This window comes from Colobus angolensis, unplaced genomic scaffold (assembly GCF_000951035.1).
Source record: "Colobus angolensis palliatus isolate OR3802 unplaced genomic scaffold, Cang.pa_1.0 Scaffold203, whole genome shotgun sequence".
Lineage (NCBI taxonomy): Eukaryota > Metazoa > Chordata > Mammalia > Primates > Cercopithecidae > Colobus > Colobus angolensis.
The window spans coordinates 3,155,589-3,164,531 of record NW_012115189.1 but is presented as its reverse complement, the minus strand read 5'-3'; the positions used below and the strand labels follow the sequence as shown (position 1 = coordinate 3,164,531).

General features: G+C 42.4%; 1 pseudogene; it reads right to left on the bottom strand.

Annotated features, from left to right (window-relative positions):
- Positions 1–536: 536 nt before the first annotated feature.
- On the bottom strand, positions 537–715 carry LOC105511724 (annotated as a pseudogene).
- Between the last annotated feature and the right edge of the window lie 8,228 nt (positions 716–8,943).

Here is an 8,943-nt window from a genome sequence, read left to right as displayed (position 1 = left end):
AATTCTTGCTGTGCTTGATATTGGTTAGCAATTTTATGAGTCCCCCTTTTTCACTGAAGTTTTTGAAATTCTTATGCAATTCAATTGTGTGATCTAAGTTATCAGCAGAGGTGTGTATTTCAGAGTACCTGTGAGAGTCTTCATTTTTTTCCATCAGGCTTCTTGAAGACACAACACTCTAGGATTTACAAAGAGAATGTAGAGAAAAAGCATTAGAATAATGCAATTTGCCAAGATATAACAGATTTTTAGGAATCTCATGCAATTTTTGAACACATGTTAACACATTTATACACATGTAACTCAAAGAAAGTTAAGCATCATTTCATTCTTTTTTTCCCCAAGGAATTACAAAGCTACTTTTAATCCTTTGGGGTGAGCCCCACAGGAATAAAAAACATGGGGAAGGGGTAACTCTGTCAGTCCCATGGCCGTGGGCAGAGAGGCTACCTGAGGAGAAGGAAGCACGAAAGGCACCTGCTGCAGACGCAGGGACACTGGTGAATGGCAGGAGGGTTGTGCATGAAGCCACAAAGCTACTTGGGTTTCTCCTTCTTCTCATTTGCCTTTTTCTGCTTTTGCCGCATGATCTCTGAGTCCCTCTGCTTGCAGGTGGCATCAGAAAGCTGGTCATCTCGGTGCTTTGTCTTACATGAGTTACTCTGCTTTTCCATATTTTCTGGTGGGTGAGCTCACGCTGGTTACCGTGGGTCATGGCATTGACGACACACTGGGAGGCCAAGGTGGGAGAATCACTTGAGTCTACAAGTTTGAGACCAGCCTGGGCAACATGGTGAGACCCGGCCTTTAACAAAAGTAAAAAAAATTAGTTGGACATGGTGGCACATGCTCATGGTCCTAGCTACTCAGGAGACTGAGATGGGAGGATTGAGCCCAGGGGTTTGAGCGGTGATTGTGCCATTACACTTCAGCCTTGGAGAAGGAGCAAGAGTCTCTCTTAATAAATAAATAAATAAGAAATGATAATTAAAAGATTAAAAAAATCTGCTTTTTGATAGAGAGGAGACTCAGTTTTTCAAACAATCTGAAAAATTATTAAAGACATTATGAGACAAATTCCTCTCTCTCTTTTTTTTTAACAATTTACTCAAAAGTTGAACAACTCTTTTACTATTTCTTGTTAACACCAGAGGAAAATATTATTCAAAAGAAAACCTCAGAACAAGAATTCCTGAGGACAAAAAGAAAAAACAGAAAACCAAATTCTATCTTTGTATCACTGTATTACTAATGATAAGGATACTTTGGATAAAACCTTATAAACAGATTCATCCAATCTCAATCAGCTTTGACCACACAAGATTTCCATTGCCTTTTATTTATTTATTTTTTAAAAATTGAGACTAGGTCTTGCTGTGTTGATCAGGGTGGTCTCAAACTCCTGGCCTCAAGCAATCTTCTGCCTTGGCCTCCCAAAGTGCTAAAATTACAGGTGTGAACCAGCACACCTGGTCCCATAAACCTTTTATACCCTCTTACAATTTTTTTTTCACTCTTTTTCCCCAAACTTTCTGTATCCATTCAGTTTTATCTTTTTCTCTTTTCTTCCCTTATTTTTTCACCAATCATTTTGTTTTTTATTTCTTTAATTTAAAAGAATCTTTAAGGCCAGGCGCAGTGGCTCACGCCTATAATCCCAGCACTTTGGGAGGCCGAGGCAGGTGGATCAGGAGGTCAGGAGATCGAGATCATCCTGGCTAACACGGTGAAACCCCGTCTCTACTAAATACACAAAAAATTAGCCAGGTGTGGTGGCGGGCGCCTGTAGTCCCAGCTACTCGGGAGGCTGACACAGGAGAATGGAGTGAACCCAAGGGGCGGAGCTTGCAGTGAGCAGAGATCGCGCCACTGCATTCCAACCTGGACGACGCTGTCTCAAAAAAAAAAAAAAAAAAGAACCACACAAAATTACTTTTCCTTGAACAAAAAAAACACATCCTCATGTTTTTAAAATAACTTTCTTTACCAAAGACACCTGCTACTGTTCTTATGTACTTTGTAAACAGAATTCTCTTATATCTAAGAGTTTTAATTACATATATTAACTACAACTTTAGCTCTTAGTAATGCTAATTTCCAGCAAAAATCCTAGTAAGTAAACAATTATTATTTTTTTTTTTTGAGAGAGAGAATCACTCTGTTGCCCAGGCTGGAGTGCAGTGGCATGATCTCAGCTCACTGCAACCTCTGCCTCCTGGGTTCAAGTGATTCTTATGCCTGGGCCACCCAAGTAGCCCAGGTGTGTGTCACTATGCCTGGCTAATATTTATATTTTCAGTAGAGACGAGATTTCACCATGTCGGCTAGGCTGGTCTTGAACTCCTGGCCTCAAGTGATTTACCCACCTTGGACTTCCAAAGTATTCGGGTTACAGGTGTGAGCCACTGTGCTTGGTCAAGCAATTTTGATTATTTGGTATCAGGTGCAGAGCCCAGCACAGAGGATAGAGCAGTCAAGACAATGCCTGGAGGATTTGACTCTTTCTAGCATGGCCAGGAGACACAGCTGGGTCAGGGAGGACATACTGGGCTTGGTTTTACCTTGTAGTTGGTGGCCTAAAAGGATATGCATATGTATTTAGGCCTCATCATGGCCACCTCTCTAGGCCACAGAATCTAACAACTCAAAACCAAAGATATAAGCTCATAGATAAATCAAGAAAATATCAAAAATGTCACAGAAGCCACAGTTTTATTACCTAAAAACATATAGCAGAGACAGCATACATTTGTATGACCAGTATACCCGAGCAAAAATGTCTAAAATTCTGAAGATATTTATATTTTATTTTACCAGCAATTTAAAATCTAGCTTTACTTAATAGATACGACTAAAGTCATGTGAATTTGAAAAGCATTTGGGCTATTTACTTTATGAGTGCTCATTTATTTGTAGGTCAATTTGGTACCCTGTAGACAATATGCAAACAGACATGTTTGTACATGTATACATAAAGATACAGGCAGTCAGGTGTGGTGTGGTGGTATGTCCCTGTGGTCCCAGCTACTTAGGAGACTGAGGTGGCAGTTCAGCCTGGGCAATTTAGTGTGACCTTGCCTCTAAAAAAAGTTAAAAATAAAAAAAATGTTTTACTTAAAATATAGACACCTAGGTGTGGTAGTTCATGCCTTGTAATCTCAGGCCTTTGGGAGGCTGAGGCAGGAGGATCGCTTGAGTCCAGGAGTTCAAGATTAGCCTGAGCACCACAGCAAGATCAAATTTATACAAAAAATATTAGCCAGGTGTGGTGATGTGTGCCTGTGGTACTAGCTACTCAGGAAGCTGAGGCAGGATGATCACTTGAGCCCAGGTAGTCAAGGCTTCAATGAGCTATAATCACACCACTGTACTCCAGCCTTGGCAACAAAGTAAGACATTGTCTCAAAAATTAGTAAGTTGCTGGGCATGGTGGCTCACGCCTGTAATCCCAGCACTTTGGGAGGCTGAGGCGGGTGGATCATTTGCGGACCAGAGTTTGAGACCAGCCTGGCCAACATGGTGAAACCCCGTCTCTACTAAAAATACAAAAATTAGCTGGGCCAGGTGGTGCATGCTTGGAGTTCCAGTTATTCTGGAGGCTGAGGCACAAGAATCATTTAAGCCCAGGAGGTGGAGGTTGCAGTGAGCCGAGACTATGCCACTACACTCCAGCCTGGGCAACAGAGTGAGAGTCTATCTCAAAAATAATAATAATAATAATTAATTAATTAATTAAAAAATACAGACAAACATACAGACTTAACAGCTTCAATTTTAAAAATTTTAGCAATTAGATATGTAAAACTCACTATTTTATTTATTTTTTATTGAGATATGGTCTTACTATGTTGAGCATGCTAACCTTAAACTTCTGAGCTCAAGCCATCCTTCCGCCTCAGCCTCCAGGTAGCTGGGACCAATGGCACATGCCACTGTGCCCAGCTTAAAACCTACTAGTTAACAAAAGGACAATTAAATTAAGTCGTGCCTCTGTAAATGGAACAAGTTAAAGTATCTGTCTTACATGGCCAAAGCCTTTCCCTCGTTTTAGAGGAAACAGAGTAGCAAATTTACATCTCAATGTAAAGAGAAAGAATGTAAGGGTTTTTAAGAAGGAGTCTGGCTGTGTTAGAGGAAGATTAAACATGGATGCCAAGGTCAAAGTCATAGGAATTTACTATAGATTTTACAAGGAAACATACAGATAAGCCTAGAGAAAATTCAGAAACCTTTTCCAAATAATCAACTGAATGCTAGAAAGCTGTATTTTGGAGACCAATCTTGTTAGATACGTGGTTTTAAAATTTACTTTCTGTTTCTTAACTGGACCGCTGAACTCAGGGCAGACCCCATTAAAAAACAGGGCCAAAAAAGCATTTGCAGCTTCTAGGGTCTAATACTAGTATATGGGAAAAGCAGGTGGAGCTGGAAGGAGAGCATCTAGAACCCCAGAAATCCAGGATCCCATTTTAACACTGAATCCTGGGTCCTTAAAAAGAGGGAAACACTAAGCCGGGCGCAGTGGCTCATGCCTGTAATCCCAGCACTTTGGGAGGCTAAGGTGGATGGATCGCCTGAGGAGACCAGCCTGGCCAACATAGTGAAACCCCGTCTCTACTAAAAATGCAAAAAGTTATCTGGGTGTGATGGGGGGCGCCTGTAATCCCAGCTACTAGGGAGGCTGAGGCAGGAGATTCGCTCGAATCTGGAAGGCAGAGGTTGCAGTGAGCTGAGATCGCGCCATTGCACTCCAGCCTGGGCAACAAGAGCGAAACTCCACCTCAAACAAACAAACAAACAAACAAACAAACAAACGGAAACACTGTGGGATCAGGCTGTGCAATGTTTCCACATTGCACCTTGTTGCAAGGATATTCCCCCAAGGCTGGTGGGTGACTCAACATCAGTTTGCCTACTCTATGATCAAATCATCCCCCATGGGAGTCTTATCACCTGGTGGTGGGTGTTCCTACAGCCTCCAGGTGTCCAAACCACACCTCTCTTGATCTAAACGCACGAAGAATTAAGTAGCTTCCTGTAGTAATAACCATTTGTGATAACCACTGCTAGCCTCCTCCAAAACTGCAGCCCTTACCAGTGACCCACCAGTCTTCACACACAGAAAGGTCAAGTTTCTCTCACAGTACAAAGTAATCCCTGCCCCAAAAGGCAGAGAGATCAGGAAACTCAGCGCAAAAGAGAGTGGAACTTTAGACATGAGAGTAACCTGCCCATGACTCTTGAGGCTCCAGGAGGAAAAGAGAAGACCCTAAAAAGGGGATGTATGGCACATTTTTCTGTGTTCCTCAAGGGGTCTCAGGGCCATTAGATGTCCCCTCCAGACCTCTGTATGTGGAAATGAAAGTGGCAAAAAAGCCACTCAGTGGCTCATGCCCATAGTCCCAGCACTTTGGGAGGCTTAGGCGGGAGGATTACTTGAGCCCAAGAGTTTGAGACCAGCCTGGGCAACATAGTGGGACCCCATTGCTACAGAAAATGAAAACATTAACCAGGCCTGGTAGTGTGTACCTGAGGTCCTAGCTATTTGAGAGGCTGAAGTGGGAGGATCCCTTGGGAAGTCAAGGCTGCAGTGAGCCGTTGATTGTGCCACTGCACTCCAGCCTGGGCAACAGAGTGAAACCTTGTTTAAAAAAAAAAAAAAGAAAGAAAAGAAAAGAAAAAAGGCAAAAAGGAAGTAGAAGTGGGAAGAAATGGAAGAACAAATCTTAGAGGAGCCAATTTGGAGATTTTAAGCTTTCTTGGCCACTGAAATTTTATATTTTTCTCAGCAAAAATCATGCCAATAAAAAGGGAACCAAATAGAAGAACCAAACATATAATTAAAAACGAAATTCAGGCTGGGCACGGTGGCTCATGCCTGTAACCCCAGCACTTTGGGAGGCCAAGGCGGGTGGATCACGAGGTTCGGAGATCAAGACCATCCTGGCTAACACGGTGAAACCTCGTCTCTACTAAAAATACAAAAAATTAGTCGGGCGTGGTGGCGGGCGCCTGTAGTCCCAACTACTCAGGAGGCTGAGGCAGGAGAATGGCATGAACCCGGGAAGCAGAGCTTGCAGTGAGCTGAGATTGCGCCACTACACTCCAGCCTGGGCAACAGAGTGAGACTCCGTCTCAAAACAAACAAACAAACAAACACAAAATTCAGTCGACTGGAAAAAATTCCCAGAAACAGGAGCCAAAAGAAAAAGATAAAGAAAAAGCTTTTTTTTTTTTTTTTTTTTTTTGAGAGAGGGTCTCCCTTTGTCACTCCGGCTGGAGTGCAGTGGCACAATCACAGCTTACTGCAGCCTCAACCTTCCAGGCTTAAGTGATCCTCCCACCTCAGCCTCTCAAGTAGCTGGGACCACAGGTACGTATCACAACACTGGGCTCATTTTTTATTTTTTGTGGAAATGGGATTTCACTATGTTGCCCAGACTGATCTTGAACTACTGGCCTCAAGTGATCCTCCCAACTCGGCCTCCCAAAGTGCTGGGATTATAGGTGTGAGCCACTGCACCTGGCCAGTTTTCGTTTTTCAAAAAAAAAAAAAGGAAAAAAAGAAAAAACAGAAAACAAAAACATTATAGTCTAAATATCAGCTTTTGATTAAGCTGACTTCTGAACTACCATAAAGATTAAAAAATATGTATTTTCAAATCCCTTACTATCAGATTTTATCCAGGACAAACAGTCAATATTCCTGGCTTTTGAACTTTTTACCAAAGATACCTTCCAAGCGACTCACAAAAACCAAAACACCTTAACCAAGATTATGACTAAACCAAGGATGTATAAGGCATCTCCAAAGAGGTGCAAATCAGTCCTCACAGGATTCAGAACCACCCCAAAGACAGCTCCAAGAAAGGAAAGTTTCATTAGATACAAATGGGGTACAACCCACATTTCTGTCTGACCACATCCCTATACATATCAGTCAAAGCAGATTTAAAGACAAGGAGTATTTCTAAAGATAAAGAACATCATTTTGCAATGATAAAAAGATCATTTAAACAAGAAGACATAATAATTAATTTTATTTATTTATTTATTTTGAGACAGGGTCTCTCTCTGTCACCCAGGTGAAGTACAGTGGCATGATGTCAGCTCCACCTCTCAGGTACAAACTCCACCTCCCAGGCTCAAGCTATCCTCCCACCTCAGCCTCCCAGGTAGGTGGGACTACAGGCATGCACCACCATGCCTAGCTAATTTTTAAATTTTTTTCTACATATAGAGTCTCGCCATGTTTCCCAGGCTGATCTCAAACTCTTGGGCTCAAGCAACCCACCTGCCTCAGCCTCCCAAAGTGCTGGGATTACAGGGGTGAGCCACCGCGCCCAGCCAAGAAGACGTAACAATTCTAAGTGCACGTGCACCTCATTACAGCTTCAAGGTATATGAAAGCAAAACATTGATAAAAGAGAAATAGATCTCCAGGCATCCTTGGAGGTTTTAACGCTTCTCTTTCAGTGTGTGATGGGATAAGAAGACAAAATATCAATAAGGTTATAGAAGATTTGCATAGGCCGGGCGCAGTGGCTCACACCTGTAATCCCAACACTTTGGGAGGCCGAGGCGGGCGGATCACCTGAGGTCTGGAGTTCGAGACTAGCCCGACCAAAATGGAGAAACCCTGTCTCTACTAAAAATACAAAATTAGGCGAGCTTGATGCCACATGCCTGTAATCCCAGCTACTCGGGAGGCTGAGGCAGGAGAATTGCTTGAACCTGGGAGGCGGAGGGTGCAGTGAGCCGAGATTGTACCACTGCACTCCAGCCTGGGCAACAAGAGTGAAACTCTGTCTCAAAAAACAAACAAACAAACAAAAGATTTGGATACCACTCTCATCATTTTGACCTGATTTACATGTTTAGATAATCTAATAATTGCAGAGTGTACATTCTTTATAAGTTCTTTCCATTGATCAAGATATGCTTTATGCTGCTGCATTATATAGTCAATTTAAAAATAGTATCATTTACAAAAGTATCAAAATATAAAATACCTAGGAATAAAAAATTAACTTTAAAATAATTTTTTAAATTTTTTTATTTTTTAGACATAGTCTTGCTCTGTGGCCCAGGCTGGAGTGCAGTGGCACGATCTTGGCTCACTGCAACCTCTGCCTCCCGGGTTCACGCCATTCTCTTGCCTCAGCCTCCAAAGTAGCTGGGATTACAGGCGCCTGCCACCACGCCCAGGTAATTTTTGTATTTTTAGTAGAGACAGGGTTTCACCATGTTAGCCAGGATGGTCTCAATCTCCTGACCTAGTGATCCACCCACCTTGGTGTCCCAAAGTGCTGGGACTACAGGTATGAGCCACCGTGCCCGGCTGGAATAAGAAATTTAATCAACAATGTGCAAAACCTACACACTGAAGAACATTAAATATTACAGTGAGAAATTAAAGACCTAAATAAATGGAGTGGTAAATTGTGTTCATGGATTGGAAGCACCCATCTTATTAAGATGTCAGCTCTCTTGATATTGGTTCATAGAGCCAAAGCCATCCCAACCGAAATCCTAGCAGAATTATTTAAATAGAAAGGAGCAAGTTGACTGTAAAGCTTATATGAAGTTGCAAAGAATCTAGAACAGCTGAAATAATCTTGAGAAGGACAAAGTTGGAAGACTTCAACATTTGATTTCAAAAGTTATTAAAAGCACTTTGGGAGTCTGAGGCAGGAAGATTGCTTGAGCCCTGGAGTTCAAGACCAGCCTGTCTCTACAAAAAATAAAAAATTAGGCCGGGCACAGTGGCTCCAGCCTGTAATCCCAGCACTTTGGGAGGCTGAGATGGGCGGATCATGAGGTCAGGAGATCGAGACCATCCTGGCTAACACTGTGAAACCCTATCTCTACTAAAAATACAAAAATTAGCTGGGCGTGGTGGCAGGCGCCTGTAATCCCAGCTACTCGGGAGGCTGAGGCAAG